General features: G+C 39.8%; 1 pseudogene; it reads right to left on the minus strand.

The window, feature by feature from the left end:
- Positions 1–108: 108 nt before the first annotated feature.
- Positions 109–8658, minus strand: LOC123596383 (annotated as a pseudogene).
- Positions 8659–21192: the final 12534 nt, after the last annotated feature.

Consider the following 21192-nt stretch of genomic DNA (forward strand, 5'->3'; position numbering starts at 1 on the left):
TCCATCACCACCTCTCAAAGTAATTGAAAAACAAAGACTTAGGTTTTTTTCCTTGCCGCAGAAACTCGTGAAGAATGTTCATAAGGGAAACAAATTACCTTTTAAAAATTAAGCTGCCTTAATAATATTCATAGAGTACATTTTATATTCATAACTGTATTTGATCTTCATGAATCGAGGCAGAGGAAGCATTCTTGCTCCTCTTTCCCACACTAGGAAATGCCATGCAAATTGTGGCAGAACTGAGATTTGAAATGAGAATTTTACCTTTCTCGAGCTGCATTCCACATCCCTAATCCTCATTAAGCGTTCCAATATCAGGCAAACTTAATCAGGAAGCAGGAGTGAACTTGAGAGGATGGAGTCTGATTTTCCATTCAGGTTACGGACTATGTGGATATTTCTCTCTCCCTGATGATCCAGGCTCTGCAGCCGCCTGAAAAGACTTTGTTCTTACCACTTCAAAATCTCCACCTCTCTTCCTCAGGAGTTCTCAAGTGTATAGGTAAGAAAACTTATTCCCGATATTTTCCCCCTGAATCTAAAAACCTCTGTTCTTCCTCTGTATGTCTTTAATTGAACTGCCTAGATTAACTAATGTTATTGCTTTGTAATCCCAAAACTTCTTAGAATGTTCGGCAAAGTCAGATAGAAATCATTTATTTCCCCACAAGTTATTACCAGTGTAATAAAGATTATTTTACAGTTAGCAAAGCTGTTAGCACGTTCTGCTTAGGCACAGACCTTATTCTTGCTCAGTCATAAACATTTTCAAAGCTCTTTCTTTCTTTTTTTTTTTAATGTTTATTTATTTTAGAGAGAGAGAGAGAGAGAGAACACGAGCAGGGTGGGGGGCAGAGAGAGAGGAAGACATAGAATCCAAAGCAGGCTCCAGGCTCTGAACTGTCAGCACAGAGCCTGACACGGGGCTTGAACTCACAAACCGCAAGATCATGACCTGAACCGAAGCCGGATGCTCAACTGACTGAGCCACCCAAGTGCCCCCAAAGCACTTTCAAATACATCTTTTCATCTGAGTTTCATAAGAACACATTAAATAAATAGTTCTGATATTATTACACCTTCAGCTCAAGTGATTGGAGAACTTGTCTCAAGTCACATGGTTCACAGCTAGGTGACAAACCCAGATTGGACTCCAAAGCTCCTTAGTCAGTCTGCTTTTCAGTTTGGCATAAGGCCTCCTACAACTCACTACAAAACTTATTTTTTAAGATTTGAAAATGAACACAGAATATGAAAAGGTATTTGGGAAAGGATATCTCACGTAGATATTTATATTTCTGAGTACCTGACTGAAATTCTAAGTTATTTTAAGTTATCAAAATTCACAGTGTATCTTTTTCACATAAAGTATTTGTAATAGGTAAATAAAACAATAAGAAATATATCTGTCAAAAATCACTTAATGAAAGTCTAATATAATCCCTGCACTATTTTGTGGACCTTTGTATGCAAATACCCATTTTTCAAAAATTTTCTATTCTGAAAAGATTTCACTAACATATGCAATTTTTGAAGAATCTGTTTAATATTGCCTGTGCAAAACAACAGTAAAATTCTAAATCAACACAGAACCAAGTTTTGAAAACTGAGAATATTTCATTCTGTATATATTTCCATTTTTAAAACTACCTTTATTCTTCAACCCAAACACTTCCTGCTGGAAATGGCCTTTTTCTCAATGGGCTCCAGAAGAATGAGAATGACAGCATCGTTGTTCTCATCAAACAGACGGAAGTGGGAGAAGTCCAGTTCGTACTTGCACCACTCACTCTTCACAAAGTTTTCAGAAAGCACAAAGATGGTTTTGTGGCTCTTCTCGATGGAGTCGATGATGTTGTCGATAATCCATTTGCCGGGAATGAAGTCCCGCTTGTGAAGACACAGCTTGAAGGGAGGGTCGAAGTGCTCCAGCTCCTGGACCATAAGGCTCTCCACCCAGTGGGAATCCCGCTCGCTGTAAGACACAAAGGCGTCATAACAGAGGTCCCGCTGGGGAGCTTTCCTGGGCTTCCTTTTGGCCTGGAGCCAAGCCCACATCATTTTCAGGTACCACAGCCCGTGGAAACGGTGGCACAGAACCCCCGTGAGCAGGATCAACAAGAAAAGGACACAGCACACGACAGACACCAGAGCTGCCCTGTGGCATTCAGAAGCTGGGAGATGGGTGTCCTGAACCCGCTGGCCCCGCACATAGAATGGAGAGTCACACAGGTAATTGTGTGGCCAGTCGGTCAGGATCTGGGCCAGTGCTTGGTGCTCCCGCGTGAAAGACAGGAATTCACAGGAGCAAATGAGATTGTTGCCGCCAGCTTCCAAAGTCGTCAGTCTTTGAAAAGAATCAAGTTGCTCCTTAGAGAAAGTGTTATTTTCCTGCTTACTTTCAAAGAAAAAGGAAGTATCTGGTAGTGTCTTCAACACCTACCTGAAAAGGTCAAGTTGTTTAAGTTGTGGCAAAATAAAAGATTTTATTGCTAACATCTACTATGCTTAGTGTCTGAGAAGCACTGTGGGTTAAATTGTATAATTTAGTGTTGGGAAAATTCGAGTCTTCTACCTTTTCTGGCCACTGATCAGTGTTAGGTAAAGAGCCAAGTATATACACTCACCAAGATTAAGGTCAGGTTTTCCTAGAGCAAATAATATTTTTTGGAGTCTATAGATTATTTTGTCTTAAATTCAAGGTATGCAGGGAGTGCCATATAAGTTGAATGTTTCAATTATTCTTCAACAATCAAATTTTCACTGAGATCCAAGTATCCTGGGAATTTAAGTTAAGAAGATACAGTATTAAGTAGACTTTGGCAATTTCAACTGTGAATATCTTCAGTTAATATAAAAGCATATCTTTAAAGTTCTGTTGTCTCAAAAAAATTCTCACAATTTTCCTGAAGTAATACAGTCTTCTAGTTCTATCTCCAAAACGGATTTTCATTTTTTCGGTATGGGCTTGACTGTAGGGTTCTCTTCTGTTAACTCTCATACAAAAAGCAATGTCTCGGGGCACCTGGGTGGCTCAGTTGGTTAAGCGGCCGACTTTGGCTCAGGTCATGATCTCGCAGTCCGGGAGTTCGAGCCCCACGTCGGGCTCTGTGCTGACAGCTCAGAGCCTGGAGCCTGTTTCAGATTCTTTGTCTCCCTCTCTCTGCCCCTCCCCCGTTCATGCTCTGTCTCTCTCTGTCTCAAAAATAAATAAATGTTAAAAAAATTTTTTTTTTAATTTAAAAAAAAGCAATGTCTCTTTCTTTGAAACATCTTGGAACCTTGAAAGATCAACCAAAATCTCTCAGAGTAAAGTTGCCTGCTTCAGATGGGTCAAAAGGAACAAACTTCCAGTTATAAGATAAATAAGTTCTAGAGATGTAATATAGAACATGATGACTATAGTTAACAAATACTGCATTGTATATTTGAAAGTTGCCAAGAGAGTAGATCTTGAAAGTTCTCATCATAATAAAAAAAAGTTACAACTATGTGAGGTGATAGATGTTAACTAAAGTTATGGGGGTAATCATTATATATATATATATATATATATATATATATATATATATGTGTGTGTGTGTGTGTGTATATATATATATAATCATATATATGTCAATATATATATATCAAATCATTATGTTGTACATATTTAATACAATGCTATAAGTGAATTATAGTTCAATAAAACTGGAAAAAAATCACACTGAGACATCCCTACATGTTCACCAGAATGGTTAAAGACTAACAGTACCAAGTGTTGGTAAGGATACACAACAACTGAAACTCTCATACATTGCTGGTGGGAATGCAAAATGCTATACCCACTTTGGGAAAGTTTGACAATTTCTTATAAAATTAAACATGCATTTAATCTGTGACCCAGCAATCCTTCTCCTTAGGTATTTACCCTCAAGAAATGAAAACGTAAGTCCACACAAAGTCACATACTTTATTCAAAGCTAGAAACAACCCAAATATCTATTAACTGGTGAATAGATTTAAAAAGTTGTTGTATATCTATGCTAGAATACTATATGCAAACAACACAATGCTACTCAGCAATTAAAAGGAAGAAATGATACATCGCAAGAACATGGATGGATCTCAAAAGCATTATGCAAAGTGAAAGAAGTCAGATACAAACAGATAGATACTGTAGAGCACATTTATATGAAATTCTACCCAAAGCAAAACTATGACAAAAGGTCATACCAGGAGATACCAGGGAGCTGCGTGGTAGGAGACGACTGGGCTGAAAAGGGGCATACAAGAATTTTGGCAGTGGTGGTAACATTCTGTATCATGATTGCGGTGGTGGTTACACACTGTATATCTTTGCCAAAGCTCATAAATTTGCATTTTTAGACTGATTAATGTACATAAATTATCTCAATAACTATCTTTTAAAAATCCTTTTTTCTCCTTGAGCAAAGGCCTCCAAAATAGAGGAAATGGCCTTTTGCTAGTCCTTTGAGAGAAGGAAGAACAAAACATCCTATTTCTCTAGCAAGTTATAAAATAGATATAATCACTAACAAAAATATCTCCCGTTTACCTTAATAAGTTGACATTGATTTCTCTCACATCCAAACTAACTCTAAGGTATTTATTGATGGAAAGAAAACTAAATTCTTAAGTAACTCAGAAATTTCAAATGACTTAGAAACATAATATCATAATATCTTCTAATGTTGTATTCAAATGGCTTTATCGCTTCTGGAATGCTCATTTTCAGCTTGCCATCTTCCTAATATCACTCCATGCCTACTCAGGACAATTCATCACCCAACTTTCACAAAGTCCATTCGAGGACTGAATTTATCATACTGTAATGATTAGAAAATTTAACATATCCTTGGCAGAATGACTTCAGTGTTAATTCTAGAAGGAAGGAAGGAAGGAAGGAAGGAAGGAAGGAAGGAAGGAAGGAAGGAAGGAAAACTAAAACCTCCCCAAATAAAATTGATTGTACCATATGTTGGCCCAAATGACTGAAGATCTACATTGATTTCAAGATTCTTGGTATATATATCTGGGGATTAGAAGCATCAATGTTGAGTTACTTCATAAATGTCCTTTTTTTTAATTCAGAGAATTTGTAAATATTTCAGGAAATATTTGAGAAATGGAAAAAGAAAGAGAAAGAGATTTCCCTCAAGTTCTTTGGTGGACCATCCCAGAAGCAAAGGGCCAAACCACCAGGATAATATAAGAGTTAAGTTGTTATAGTATAGGTCCAAACACACAAAACTATCAAGACAAGGCAAATGATTTTCATCTATTGCAAGACTTCCATTAGGCAATAGAAAAGTAGATCCCAAATTTACACACACGTGCTGGACATAGCTAGATGTAAATTTCATGCAGGCATGGATTTTATTCTCTTTTTGCAGTGAAGTGTCTCCAGCCCCTACAACATAGTAGCACTAATCAACTACTAATTGTTGACTGGTGAATAGACTTGCCTTTTCAGAACATCAGTTAGGTCTGGAGAAATGGAATAGAAATACCTGAAGTGGCCATTGCAGACACACAATGGGACTACAAGGAAGAAAATTCTGATCAGTGACTTCTAACCTTGCCACATAGCAGCCGGCCTCTTTTAAGGATTGGAATAAAGAAATATAGTGCTTGATTTCCAAACATATACGCAAAACCATGAGTGAACAACTAGTATTATTTTGATATCTGTAACGGTTACATGGTCTCACTGGGCAGGAAGAGTGTGAAAAGAAGGTAGGATTTTTATCAAGTTCCAAGTTCTTGGACTCTTCAGAAAATATATTGAAATCAAATAACTGCTGAGTCCAACCATGTTGTGTGGCCAGCTGGATAGGAGTTGCTGACTTCTGTGTGGATAGAAAAAATGAAGTCATGACATGACTCAAGCCCAGGGATGTGAGCTATGTGACCACTGCCTTCCTAGTTTCAGTCCTGTTATAAAGTATAACCATGGTTCAAAACTACACTGATGTATCACCTCACACCTGTCAGAATGACTATTACCAAAAAGACCAGAAATAACAAATGATGGTGAAGATGTAGAGAAAAGGGAACCATTATGTATCGTCGGTGGGATAGTAAATTGGTGCAGCCACTGTGGAAAACAGTGTGGAGGATCCTCAAAAAAATAAAAATACAAATACCATCATATCGTCCAGCAATTCCACAACTGGGTATCTGTCCAAAGAAAATGAAAACCCTAATTCAAAAAAGTTTATGCATCTCTTTGTTCATTGTAGTATCATTTAAAATAGCCAAGATATTTTATGGAAACAACCTAAGTGTCCATCAATGGATGAATAAAGAAGAGTGACATATGTATGTATATACACACACACATGTATATATACACATATATATATGTGTGTGTAAATACATACATACATATGTTTATATATATATATATTATTCCATTATATTATTGGAATATATATATAATGGAATATTATTCAGCCATACAAAAAGAATGAAATCTTGCCATTTGTAGCAACATGGATGGACCTTAAGGATATTATGCTAAGTGAAATAAGACAGAGGAAGACAAAAACTGCATGATTTCACTTATACGTAGAATCCAAAACGCTAAAACAAAACAAAATCCAGGCACATAGGTACAGAGAATAGATTGGTTGCCAGAGGAGAGGGAGGATTGGGGGCAGGGGTGTAAATGGATTATGAAATACCACCCTCCAGCGATAAAATAAGTCATGAGGATGTAATGTGCAGCATGGGAAATATAGTCAATAATATTACATTAACTTGGTAAGGTGACTTTGCATGGTAACTGGACTTATTGCGTGACTGTTTTGCAAAGTATACAAATGTAGACTTGCTATGTAGTACACCTGAAACTAATATCGTATTGTCTGTCAATTACACCTCAATAAGAAAATAAAATGTATACTTCATACTCTGTTAATACTGGTGATTACATTAATCAATTCAGTGTTAAGACAATGTTGCATTTTTAGAATAAATCCAAGTTAGTCTGCGTATATTACTCTTTTTATATTTTACTGGACATATTTCTTTACTAATATTTTCCTTAGAGTTTGCATCTGTATTCAGACTTAAAATTGTCCTAAACATTTCCTTTCCTTTCCTTTGGTAAAATTCACCAATGCCACCTTCTGAGCCTACTATTTATAAATAGCTAGTCAAACCTAAAATCTTCAGGAAAGACAAGGTTTTTAACTTTGTAAATTTAGTAATTTAAATATTCAGTCAGAAAGCTGAAGCAAACTTCTTGATTGTCTATGCAGACAAAAATTTTTGAGGACATTTAACTTTTTTAAATCTTATTTCAGAGAGAGAGAGAGAAAATCCTAAGCAGGCTCCATACCAGTGCAGAGCCCGTTGCAGGGCTCGATTCCATGAACCGTGAGATCATGACCTGAGCCACAACCAAGAGTAAGACGCTCAACCAACTGAGCCACCCAGGCACCCTGAGGACATTCTAAAAAGCCTATGTTAACAAAGTTAAATTTGAGTCACTAAAAAAAATTGCCAAGTCCTTCCTTTCTCCTCATGTTAACTGCTGCTCTTCCTTCAATGGCTGCCTGTCGCCGTCACTTTCTGTCACTTGAGTCGTCCGGGCCAAGCCACCGGTCTGCTCGAGTGTGTCCTGCCAGTGTCCTCCCACCCTTCCTCCAGCCACGGCTCCTTTGAGCTGTCGGTCACTGGTAAAGATCCAAAAAATGTGTATACGTTTTTTACCATGTAACAGTTCCTGCCCACTTAGATCACTAAAATGCTTTGTGCTAAATCCCAGTTCATGTGATGAGATTAAATTGATAGCTCCGTGGTGATTCATGGTTTTCTGCAAAGAGCATCATCAGATCCAGAAACCCTTTTCCCTGAGCAAGTTGAAGAAAATTGTTGCTTCCCCAATCTTTTGTAAGAAAACCAGTTTCTCTGAGGCTATGGGCTCACATCATGCCATTTGACTTGTGGCCTCCTGTGTCTGTCACCATCTGTGACCGCCTAGTCCCTTCCCCCCACTTGTTGAAGGTTTTGGCACCGGTTTATAGACTTCTTCCCAGGATCCTCCAGAAGCCCAGGTGGCTTCACTGTTCCCAAAGCCTCTCAGTCCCTTTACCTCCTCCTCCCAGAAGATCTCCTCTGGGCTACACCGGCCACTCCCCAGACTTGGTCATTACCTACAGTCGTCCAAGCTCTAAATGACTAACTCGAGCCTCCTGCATCTTGCTCAGAGTCCACTGATTTCCTTCCTCTTTCCCCAATCCACTTGTCATCTCCTTCCTTCTCTTTCTTGCTTATTTAGTGAAGACTGAGGCAAACATTCGGAGCAAACTGGAGTTCACTGGTGGAGGAGTCAGCAGACCCTGGACTTCCCATTCTCTCCGCGTTGTATGTAGAGTCCTACTTGGCCCAAACACTTCCGGTTCCCCAGGAAGGAGCTCCTTCCTTCTTTTTATAGGGCAAAAACCCACGGGATGTGGCCACCAGACAGTGGGAACATTCATGCCAGCTGCTGGGGTGGGTGTACTGGGGGTGCCCGCAGGAGACCTCAGGGAATTGAGAGAGTGCACAGGCCTTCTTGTTCACAATCTTCCTTCGTAGAAGTTTGCTTAGTGTTGCCAAACACGGGGTTGAAGATGAGGGCTTTACCTCCTCCTCAATCTCCATAAGTCTTTCCTGCTCTTCACTATGAACAGTTGGGGTCTTCTCACTATCATAGCACAGAAAATACTACACAAAAAACTTCAGGTCCTCCCACTTCTGCATCTGATTGCTCTACCAAATAGAAATTCTAGAGTCACTGCAGTCTTTTCCTCATGTTTCTGTTTCTCCTACGTAACAAAATCCCAAACCTAAAAGTTCCCTCCTGCCTGCTTTCTTCGAGGACAGCGGGCAGTTTTATTCCACTTCTCTCACTAAGTCACCTGTACCCTCCGCAATAATATTTGACACTTTCAGCACACTCCTTCTGCCACTGACCATCTTTGCCTCCTCATATCCTGTCAGGGATGACTTCTCTTCTTGCTTCACAGAGAAAATTAAAGCCATCTGAAGAAATCCCCTCAACTTCCCACTTCTGAACTTCCTTCCACACCAGTACTCCTCCCTCCTGCAAGTAGAGGGGGTGCCTGGTCCCACGTGGTCCGTCCATCCCCACTTGTCCAGTCCGGACACTGTCCTTCCCTTCCTTCTCAGGAGCCACACACTGATTGTCCTCCCTTCTCTCTCTCATACTTTCTACCTCTCCACCTCAACCAGACCAGTCCTCCCAATATTTACACATGCTCCAGTCTCCTCCAGCTTTTTTTTAAAAACAAACAACAAAGAAGCTCATCTCCCTCCAGCTTCTCTCCTTCTCTCTCCCTCTCTCCCCCTTCATAGTCCAAATTCTGAAAAGAGCTCTTTATATGCACTGTCCCTATCTTCCCCACCTCTTGCCCAGGTTTCACTCTTCCCTAGTCTGGCTTCGGCACCCGTCACCCCAAACAACACTTGCAAAGGTCGTCAATGACCACCATGTTGCTAACTCCTAGATATTTTTTATTCTCCATGCTGCCTAACCTGTCATAGCAGATATCGTTGCTGACTGCTCCTTCCTTCTTAAAACATTCTCTCCTTTTGTTTCCATGACACCACACACTTGATTTTCCTTTTCAACTCTCCTTTTCAAACTTATCCTTCCCTACCCTATATCTGAAGTCTAGGTGCAAGGCCACTCCACACTGGCTACTTGCTTCCTGAAGAATATCATTCATGGGGAGGGGCCAAGATGGTGGAACAGCATGGAAGTTTTTTGTGTGTCTTGCGTCCATGAAATACAGCCAGACCAACACTAAACCATCCTACGCACCTAGAAAACTGATTGGAGGATTAACACAACAATCTGCACAACCTGAACCACAGAATTCAGCAGGTACATGGCGCGGAGAGGTAGACTTGGGGAGTGAGAAGGCTCAGGAAGGGAGGTGCTTTTGCAAGAGGAGAGAGGATGGAGACTGGGGTGGGGGGAGACTACAGGAAAAGCACCCCTCCCAAAAGCAGCTGGAGAGAAAGTAGAAAATTGGAAACAGCCACAGGGACTAAACTAAAAAGGGAGAAAGGAGAAAGGAGAGGGTTTAAATTCCATTAAGACTGTAAACAAGGGGAGCGCAAAGTCTGCAACTATACAGCTCGATACCTTGCGATGCTCTGGTGGGAAGGGCAAATCCCCAGGAGCAGAGTGGGGTCCGGGAGGTTCTCAGACCACACGGGAAAAAGCGGTTCCACTGCTGGAAGGACATTTGGTAGAGACTGCTGAAGCCACCTGGTCCCAGCAGACCCCAGAAAACGGCCACATCCGCTGGTGCTGGAACAGGGTCGTTAAGGGTGAGGCTCGGTGTTAGATGTGTGTTGTGATTTTCCATAATCCGTGAAAAGCTGCCGCTATACTATCTCGCGAACTTTTTCCGGGGCGGGCTGGCACCTGGCCGCAGTCTCAGGGCACCGGCAGCAGCAGGGTCCGGCAAGCGGTCCTGGGTGCAGCCGACATTCAGCCATTGCTCATTCGGCCATTGCTCGGTGAGACCCTCCTGCAGAGGGGCGGAGCGGGCCAAAGCCACAGTCCTTCAGAAGTAAGGGGCCGGGGAAAATAGCCACATCTGAGACAAAGCTCGAGAGAGAGGTACTGCCTGGGGCTTGGTCATGGACAGTGAAGAAGCGGGAAGTGGACAAAAGCTGAAAACAGACGACGGATGCGCGATTGCTGACGGGGAGAACAGACTGGGTAGCTGGGTGGGGGCCATTTTCAACGCTACCGCACATGCACATATGCACCTACGAGCACACCTACGAGCACCGCAACAATCCACCCCAGTAGGCTAGCAGCGCCATCTAGTGGAGAATGCAGCCGTTACACTGAGCCCCGCCCAACTGGGCCAACCTCGCTCTTCAAGAACACGTGTCTCACTGCCTACTTAGTTTATGGACTATAAAGCGCGTCATAGTCTGACTTCTAGGGGAAAATGAAGTAATTTGGTCCTATTTCAATCTGTTAGCAGGTCCATCCATTCAATTTTCTTTCTTTTTTTTTTCTCTTTTACACTACTTTTTCTTGAATACAGAAAGAAAAAAACTTCATTTTTATTTTCAATTTTTATTAAAAATATTTTTCTTTAAACTTTTTTACTATATTTTTCACTTTTGTGTAAATTTTTTTCAAATTCTATCTTACTTCCATCATTTTATTTTAGTCTACTTCAGTGTATTCACCTTTTCAAATTTTCAATTTCCTTTTTTTCTTCTTCTTTTTTCTCTTTTTTGTTTCTTTTCTTTTTCTTGAATGCAAAGAGAGAAAAACTTCATTTTTACTTTCAATTCTATTAAAAATATTTTTCTTTAATTTTTTTACTATATATTCTGCTTTCATGCAAATTTTTTCAAATTCTATTTTACTTCCATCATTTTAGTCTACTACACTGTATTCACTTTTTCAAATTTTCAAACGATTTCTTTTTTCTCTTTTTTGTTTCTTTTCTTTTTCCTGAATACAGAAGGAGAAAAAATTCATTTTTATTTTTAATTTTTATTAAAAATATTTTTCTTTAATTTTTTTGTACTACATTCTTTACTTTTGTGTAAATTTTTTCAAATTCTATCTTACTCCCATCATCTCATTTTAGTTTACTTCAGTGTATTCATTTTCTCAAACTCTCAAACGATTTCCTTTCCCCCCCCTTTTTTTCCTCTAATCTGTGAAACCACTTTCAACACCCAGACCAAAACACACCTAGGATCTAGCATCATTTATTTGATTTTGTGTGTGTGTGTTTTTTAATTTTTTTAATTGTAATTTTTTTATTTTAATTTTCTACCTCATTAATTCCTTTTCTCCCTTCAAAATGACAAAATGAAGGAATTCACCCCAAAAGAAAGAGCACAAAGAAATGACAGCCAAGGATTTAACCAACACAGATACAAGCAAGATGTCTGAACCAGAATTTAGAATCACGATTATAAGAATACTAGCTGGAGTTGAAAATAGATTAGAATCCCTTTCTGCAGAGATAAAAGAAATAAAAACTAGTCAGAATGAAATTAAAAATGCTATAACTGAGCTCCAATCATGGGTGGATGCAGCCGAGGCAAGGATGGATGAGGCAGAACAGAGAATCAGTAATAGAGAGGACAAACTTACAGAGAATAATGAAGCAGAAAAAAAGAGGGAGATTAAGGCAAAAGAGCATGACTTAAGAATTGGAGAAATCAGTGACTTATTAAAAAGGAACATCAGAATCATAGAGGTTCCAGAAGAGGAAGAGAGAGAAATAGGGGTAGAATGGTTATGTGAGCAAATCATAGCAGAAAACTTTCCTAACCTGGGGAAAGACACAGACGTCAAAATCCAGGAAGCACAGAGGACCCCCATTAGATTCAACAAAAACCGACCGTCAACAAGGCATACCATAGTCAAATTCACAAAATACTCACGCAAGGAGAGAATCATGAAAGCAGCAAGGGAAAAAAAGTCCCTAACCTACAAGGGAAGACAGATCAAGTTTGCAGCCGACCTATCCACAGAAACTTGGCAGGCCAGAAAGGAGTGGCAGGATATATTCAATGTGCTGAATCAGAAAAATATGCAGCCAAGAATTCTTTATCCAGCAAAGCTGGATAGAAGGAGAAATAAAAAGTTTCCCAAACAAAAACTAAAGGAGCTTGTGACTACTAAACCAGCCCTGCAAGAAATTTTAAGGGGGACTCTCTGAGGGGAGAAAAGATGAAAAAAAAATTAAAAAATATATATATATGTATATCTCAAAAGCAACAAAGATTAGAAAGGACTAGAACTCCAACTCTACAAGCATCATAATGGCAATAAATTCATATCTTTCAGTACTCACTCTAAATGTTAATGGACTCAATGCTCCAGTCAAAAGACATAGGGTAACAGAATGGATAAGAAAACAAGATCCATTTACATGCTGTTTACAAGAGACCCACTTTAGATGTAAAAACACCTTCAGATTAAAAATAAGGGGATGGAGAACCATCTATCATGCTAATGGTCAACAAAAGAAAGCCGGAGTAGCCATACTTATATCAGACAATCTAGACGTTAAAATAAAGACTGTATCAAGAGATGCAGAAGGGCATTATATCATAATCAAGGGGTCTATCCACCAAGAAGACCTAACAATTGTAAACATTTCTATGCCAAATGTGGAAACACCCAAAAATATAAGTCAATTAATCACAAACATAAAGAAACTCATCGATAGTGATGCCATACTAGTAGGAGACTTCAACACCCCACTCACAGCAATGGACAGATCATCTAATCAAAAAATCAACAAGGAAACAATGGCTTTGAATGACACACTGACCAGATGGACTTAACAGGTATATTCAGATATATATATATTCATTTCATCCTAAAGCAGCAGAATATACATTCTTCTCCAGTGCACATGGAATGTTCTCCAGAATAGACGATATACTGGGACACAAATCAGCCCTAAGTAAGTACAAAAAGATTGAGATCATACCGTGCATATTTTCAGACCACAACGCTATGAAACTCGAAATCAACCACAAGAAAATATTTGGACAGGTAACAAATACTTGGAGACTGAAAAACATCCTGCTAAAGAATGATGGGCTAACCAAGAAGTTAAAGAGGAAATTAGAAAGTATATGGAAGTCAATGCAAATGATAACACCACAACCCAAAACCTCTGGGACACAGCAAAGATGGTCATAAGAGGAAAGTATATAGCAATCCAGGCCTTCCTAAAGAAGGAAGAAAGATCTCAGATACACATCCTAACCTTACGCCTTAAGGAGCTGGAAAAAGAACAGCAAATAAAACCCAAAACCAGCAGAGCACAGGAAATAATAAAGATTAAAGCAGAAATTAATGCTATCAAAACCAAAAAAAAACCCACAGTAGAACAGATTAATAAAACCAGAAGCTGGTTCTTTTGAAGAATTAACAAAATTGATAAACCACTAGCCAGTTTGATCAAAAAGAAAAAGGAAAGGACCCAAATAAATAAAATCAAGAGTGAAAGAGGAGAGATCACAACCAACACAGCAGAAATAAAAACAACAATAAGAGAATATTATGAGCAATTATATGCCAATAAAATGGGCAATCTGGAAGAAATGGACAAATTCCTAGAAACATATACACTACCAAAACTGAAACAGGAAAAAGTAGAAAATTTGAACAGACCCATAACCAGTAAGGAAATGGAACTAGTAATAAAAAATCTGCCAAAAAAACAAGAGTCCAGGGCCAGATGGCTTTCCAGGGGGATTCTACCAAACATTTAAGGAAGAGTTAACACCTAATGTCTTGAAGGTGTTCCAAAAATAGAAATGGAAGGAAAACTTCCAAACTCTTTCTATGAAGCCAGCATTACCTTGATTCCAAAATCAGGCAGAGACCCCACTAAAAAGGAGAACTATATCGGGGCGCCTGGGTGGCGCAGTCGGTTAAGCGTCCGACTTCAGCCAGGTCACGATCTCGCAGTCCGTGAGTTCGAGCCCCGCGTCGGGCTCTGGGCTGATGGCTCAGAGCCTGGAGCCTGTTTCCGATTCTGTGTCTCCCTCTCTCTCTGCCCCTCCCCCGTTCATGCTCTGTCTGTCTCTGTCCCAAAAATAAATAAACGTTGAAAAAAAAATTTAAAAAAAAAAAAAAAAAAAAAAAAAGGAGAACTATAGACCAATTTCCCTGATGAACATGGATGCAAAAATCCTCAACAAGATATTAGCCAACCGGCTCCAACAATACATTAAATTAAAAAATTCACCACGACCAAGTGGGATTTATACCTGGAATGCAGGGCTGGTTCAATATCTACAAAACAATTAACGTGATTCATCACATCAATAAAAGAAAGGACAAGAACAATATGATCCTCTTAATAGATGCAGAGAAAGCATTTGACAAAATATAGCATCCTTTCTTGATAAAAACCCTCAAGAAAGTAGGGATATAAGGAGCATACCTCGAGATCATAAAAGGCATATATGAACGACCCAATGCTAATATCATCCTCAATGGGGAAAAACTGAGAGCTTTCCCCCTAAGGTCAGGAACAAGACAGGCATGTCCATGCTCACCACTGTTCTTCAACATAGTATTGGAAGTCTTAGCCTCTGCAATCAGACAACACAAAGAAATAAAAAGGCATCCAAATCGGCCAGGAGGAGGTCAAACATTCACTCTTCGCAGATGACATAATACTCTATATGGAAAACCCAAAAGATTCCACCAGAAAACTCCTAGAACTGATCCATGAATTCAGCAAAGTTGCAGGATATAAAATCAACACACAGAAATGGGTTGCATTCCTATACACCAACAATGAAGCGACAGAAAGAGAAATCAAGGAATTGATCCCACTTACAGTTGCACAAAAAAAACATAAAATACCTAGGAATAAATCTAACCAAAGAGGTAAAAACTCTATACACTGAAAACTATAGAAAGCTTATGAAAGAAATTGAAGAAGACACAAAAAAATGGAGATTCCATGCTCCTGGATAGGAAGAACAAATATTGTTAAAATGTCAATAACCACCCAAAGAAATCTATGTATTCAATGCAATCCCTATCAAAATAACACCAGCATTCTTCACAGAGCTAGAACAAATAATCCTAAAATTTGTATGGAACCAGAAAAGACCCTGAGTAGCCAAAGTGATCTTGAAAAAGAAAACCAAAACAGGAGGCATCAGAATCCCAGACTTCAAGCTATACTACAAAGCTGTAATCATCAAGACAGTATGGTACTGGCACAAGAACAGACACTCAAGATCAATGGAACAGAATAGAGAACCCAGAAATAGACCCACAAACGTATGGCCAACTAATGTTTGACAAAGCAGGAAAGAATATCCAATGGAATAAAGACAGTCTCCTCAGCAAGTGGTGCTGGGAAAACTGGACAGCGACATGCAGAAGAATGAACAAGGACCACTTTCTTACACTACACACAAAAATAAACTCAAAATGGATGAAAGGCCTAAATGTAAGACAGGAAGCCATCAAAATCCTCAAGGAGAAAGCAGGCAAAAACCTCTTTGACCTCGGCCGCAGCAACTTCTTACTCAACACGTCTCTCTCTGGAGGCAAGGGAAACAAAAACAAAAATGAACTACTGGGACCTCATCAAAATAAAAAGCTTCTGCACAGTGAAGGAAACAAAGCAAAACTAAAAGGCAACCATCAGAATGGGAGAAGATATTTGCAAATGACATAGCAGATAAAGGGTTAGTATCCAAAATCTATAAAGAACTTATCAAACTCAACACCCAAAAAACAAATAATCCAGTGAAGAAATGGGCAAAAGACATGAATAGACACTTCTCCAAAGAAGACATCCAGATGGCCAACTGACACATGAAAAAATGCTCAACATCATTCATCATCAGGGAAATACAAATCAAAACCACAATGAAATACCACCTTACACTTGTCAGAATGGCTAACGTGAACAACTCAGGCAACAACAGATATTGGCGAGGATGCAGGGAAAGAGGATCTCTTTTGCATGGTTGGTGGGAATGCAAGCTGCTGCAGCCACTCTGGAAAACAGTATGGAGGTTCCTCAAAAAATTAAAAATAGAACTACCCTATGACCCAGCAATTGCACTACTAGGTATTTATCCACGAGATACAGGTGTGCTGTTTCAAAGGGACACATGCACCCCCATGTTTATAGCAGCACTATCAACAATAGCCAAAGTATGGAAAGAGCCCAAATGTCCATCGACGGATAAATGGATAAAGAAGATGTGGTATATATATACAATGGAGTATTACTCAGCAATCAAAAAGAATGAAATCTTGCCATTTGTAACTACATGGATGGAACTGGAGGTATTATGCTAAGTGAAATTAGTCAGAAAGACAAAAATCATATGACTTCGCTCATATGAGGACTTTAAGAGACAAAACAGATGAACATAAGGGAAGGGAAACAAAAATAATATAAAAACAGGGAGGGGGACAAAACAGAAGAGACTCAAAAATATAGAGAACAAACAGAGGGTTACTGGAGGGGTTGTGGGAGGGGGGGATGGGCTAAATGGGTAAGGAACACTAAGGAATCTACTCCTGAAATCATTGTTGCATTCTATGCTAACTAATTTGGATATAAATTTTTAAAAATAAAAAATAATACAAGTGTAAAAAAAAGAGTATCATTCATGTCCATCCACCTGCCTGTTCCTTTCAAATTTAAGTCTCCTTCCCAGATATCTCATCTAAGCCTACTTGAGATATCTGTCTACTTGCATGTCTCAGAGCACATCCACTCAACGTATCCAAATATGAGCTCATATTTCTGGCCAAGGCTAGTCCTTTCCTAGTGGTCTTTATTTCAACATGTGGTACTCACCATTCATCTGGATGCATCTGCTATGGGACTTAGTCCTGCTGATTTCACCTCTAATCCATCCAACTCCTTTTATTCCCACTATCATGATCCCAATTCAAGCTGCTTCCCCTCTTGCCTGGACTACAGACACAACCTCCCAATTGGTCTCATCTACTTCACCTTCTCCACATCCCCTTCTTCACACTGCATCCAGAGCAGCTCCTTTTAATGAAAACACAACGGGAGCCACAAATGCAAGCTACACATATATTACATTTTCTAGTAGCTACATTTTAAAAAGTAAGAAACAGGTAAAATTAATTTTTAAGTGTTTATTTACTTTGAGAGACAGAAAGTGCAAGCATAGGAGGGACAGAGAGAGAGGGAGAGAGAGAATCCCAAGCAGGCTCTGCACTGTCAGCACAGAGCCCAATGTGGGACTCGATCTCACAAACCATGAGATTATGACCTGTGCGGAAGTCAAAAGTTAGACGCTTATCTGACTAAGCCACCCAGGTGCCCCTAAAATTGATGTTAATTATACTTTATTTCACCTCAAAGTTTATCATTTCAATATGGAAGCAATATTTTAAAAGTAATGAGATATTTTACATTTTTTTATACTAAGTCTTTGAAATCATATTTTACATTTAGAGTAAATCTCAACCAAGACCAACAACATTTCGAGTGTTCAATAGCCATGTGTAGCTAGTAGCTACCATTATTGGCCAGTACAGATCTAGAATGATCTTTCTACAGTGCAAAATCTGATCATTTTACATTACCCCATATTAAAAATTCTTCTGTGACTTGTAATTTGTTCTTAGGTTGGGGATCTTAATCCAGGTAGACTACACGGCCCTGCAGGGTCTGTGGTATGGCTCCTGGTCTCTGTCCCTTCTCCCCTTTACCATCTGTGTGCCAGCCACAATGGCCTTTCTGGTTTTCAGACACACAGAGTTTCCCCCCTTCACAAACCTTTGCACATTCCTTTTGTGAATGCCATCCTTTACCACCACCCCTTTCACCTCCAACACCAAGTCCAACATCATTGCCACCCTGCCCTCCACCACACCGCCAACTCCACTGTCACCTCCACCTCTACCAGCAACAGCACCACCTGCCGTAGATACTCTCACTTCCCCTTCTGGTCTTTACTGACTTTCACTTCCCATACTCTAAAACCTAGTTACGTGTTCCTTTCCTTGCTAGCATTCATCTGTTTGTAACTATCCATCCACTTGTGTGATTAATGCCTGACTCTTTCACTAGGACACAAAAAGGAATTTTTTAATTTAGTTCATCATCGTATCCTCAATGGTCACCCAGTAACGTGTACATAGTAGGTATTTGACAAAAACTTGTGAATAGATAAATGAACAAATCGAGATAATCAAGAAAAAATGAACTATAAAATGGGGGCACATAGAGCTTGAAGGAAGAAGTCAGTGAACACTCGCAAGTCTGGCAAGTAGAATCCAAAGTAGGGATGGAAGAGGTAATTCCTACTGTTGAGACCCTGTCTTGTGCCAAGATCTCTGCTCAGTGGTTCATGTGTGTTTGTTTCTTCCTATAAAGTCTCTGAGGCAGGTGCTATTTGCATTTCAAATTCAAGGAGACCCAGAAGGGTTCAGGAACTTGCTAAGTAAGATGATTGGGATTGGACCCACAGTCTGATTTCAAAGCCCACATGTCGCCCATTTCACTAGATCTCCATAGACAGCTTCCCTGCCTCACAATCTTGCTACACTTGTTATTCATTAGGAATGTTAGTGAACACTCAAACAATAGAAAAACTGGATTTTTTATGGTATGTGTGTGTGCCCATTTTGTTGCAAGATTTCTTTACACAAATATTGCCCAAATGCATTGCACAATTCAAGTATGATTGCCACATACGAGAATTTTCAGCAAACACTGCCTGAAATGATGTCATTTACTCTTGTAAGTCCAAGAAGGAAGTTAAATGATAAATAATGACTTGAGTATGAGACATTCAAATATAAGTTGATTTTCTGTCCTAAGTGAGGTTATGTATATAATGTGCTGTTAAGAATGCGTGGCATACAGGGGCGCCTGGGTGGCGCAGTCGGTTAAGCGTCCGACTTCAGCCAGGTCACGATCTCGCGGTCCGTGAGTTCGAGCCCCGCGTCAGGCTCTGGGCTGATGGCTCAGAGCCTGGAGCCTGTTTCTGATTCTGTGTCTCCCTCTCTCTCTGCCCCTCCCCCATTCATGCTCTGTCTCTCTCTGTCCCAAAAATAAATAAACGTTGAAAAAAAAATTAAAAAAAAAAAAAAAAAAAAAAAAGAATGCGTGGCATACAGAAAGAGATCAATAATTAGTAGCTATTATTATCATCATTATCCTTGCAGCTTTCCACTTTATTTCCTGCAGATATACTAACATGCAGGTTTTTAAAAATATGCTATGCAGGCTGTAAAAGATTCACTATGAGTCACCGCCATATATCAGCTGCTGGATCGACTCAGGTCAGCCACCAACTGTGGCCCATGCACTACACATCCAAAGCTGAACCGAATGGATTTCCAGGGCTCGGCATAACCCAGTGGTGCCCATCCCCCAGAGCATTATGGGAACGTGGCTTGTCCCGGGCAAGTGCTTTGTCTCTTCCACATGTTAGCTTCATCACAAGATCACAAGACTTAGTTTCCACGTGTGTTAAATGGGGATGACAATTCTTATCCAGAAAACAGCGCCCAGAACATGGTAAATGCTCAGTGTTAGCTATTAGTTTTGAGAAAGGCCCTAGGATTTAAACTATGGGAACTTAGTTCTCTCTCTAGTTTGCTGTAGGTTCAGCCAGCCTAATCAAATTGATGACAGATCAAGATGCAAATAATGAAAACATTCGTCCTGGGAGAAAAGAACCTCCCATAGTCACTTCTGGTCATGGTCACTTTTTATTTCTTGATTCAAGCAGCTGGTCCCTCCTACCCCCCAGAATCTGTTGAGATTAGTGACGTCATCACCAGGTAACTATGCAACAGCAGGAACATCACCCCACCAGCCGCGAGCGTGCTGTTGGTACAGCGGGGTCTGATCAATCTTCACTGTTCATTTGTCAAACGGTCCAGACCATTTTTTTGGAAAGTTAGGATGCTATAACTCTTGTTTGTTTTGAGGAATAATATTTCAAAGTGATTTTAAAACATTTCTGACAACATGAGGATAGAACAGGGAGGCAGTGTAGTGTAATGGTTACCAATGGAGGCTCTTGCTAACTGCACGGTCTTGACCAAGTCATTGTCCCTGTAAAATGAAGGTACTAGAGCTGTGTAAATCCGGCAAGGTGCCATGTGCAGAAAGCAAATGACGCCTGCCATCTGGAAGCGCTAGAAATGAGTTGTCCCGTAAGGAGAGCCGAATGAATAAATGTATTTATTTTATGGAAAATCAACTGGAGACACATAGCTGTCTGTCAATACATGGGCAAAAACATTAGGCAAAAGTACATCATGATAAGGGAATGAGAAGAGAAAGAGGGGTTGCAGGTCAATTGACTAAGGAACTTTTAGACATGAAATCACACAGCTTTAAAGCTGTGTTGACAAAGAGTAAAACTTCAGAGAGAAATTGAAACAATGGGAACGGGTGTAGATATTGGGTCAGTTTTTCCCCCCACTCTTTCCTAAAAAGGATTTGTTTCTAATCTTAAGTGAATTGCTAGGAAAATTGTCGGATAACGATTACTCTTCAAATAAGCAGCCCCCAAACCTGTCTCATCTCTGGCCCACTGAGGCATAATATCCAGTGGGTGAGGGGAGACCTGAACCAGTGTAGACCAAATGTAAAATCACTGATGCTCCTCATTGCT

The sequence above is a fragment of the Leopardus geoffroyi genome, chromosome B1 (assembly GCF_018350155.1).
Source record: "Leopardus geoffroyi isolate Oge1 chromosome B1, O.geoffroyi_Oge1_pat1.0, whole genome shotgun sequence".
Lineage (NCBI taxonomy): Eukaryota > Metazoa > Chordata > Mammalia > Carnivora > Felidae > Leopardus > Leopardus geoffroyi.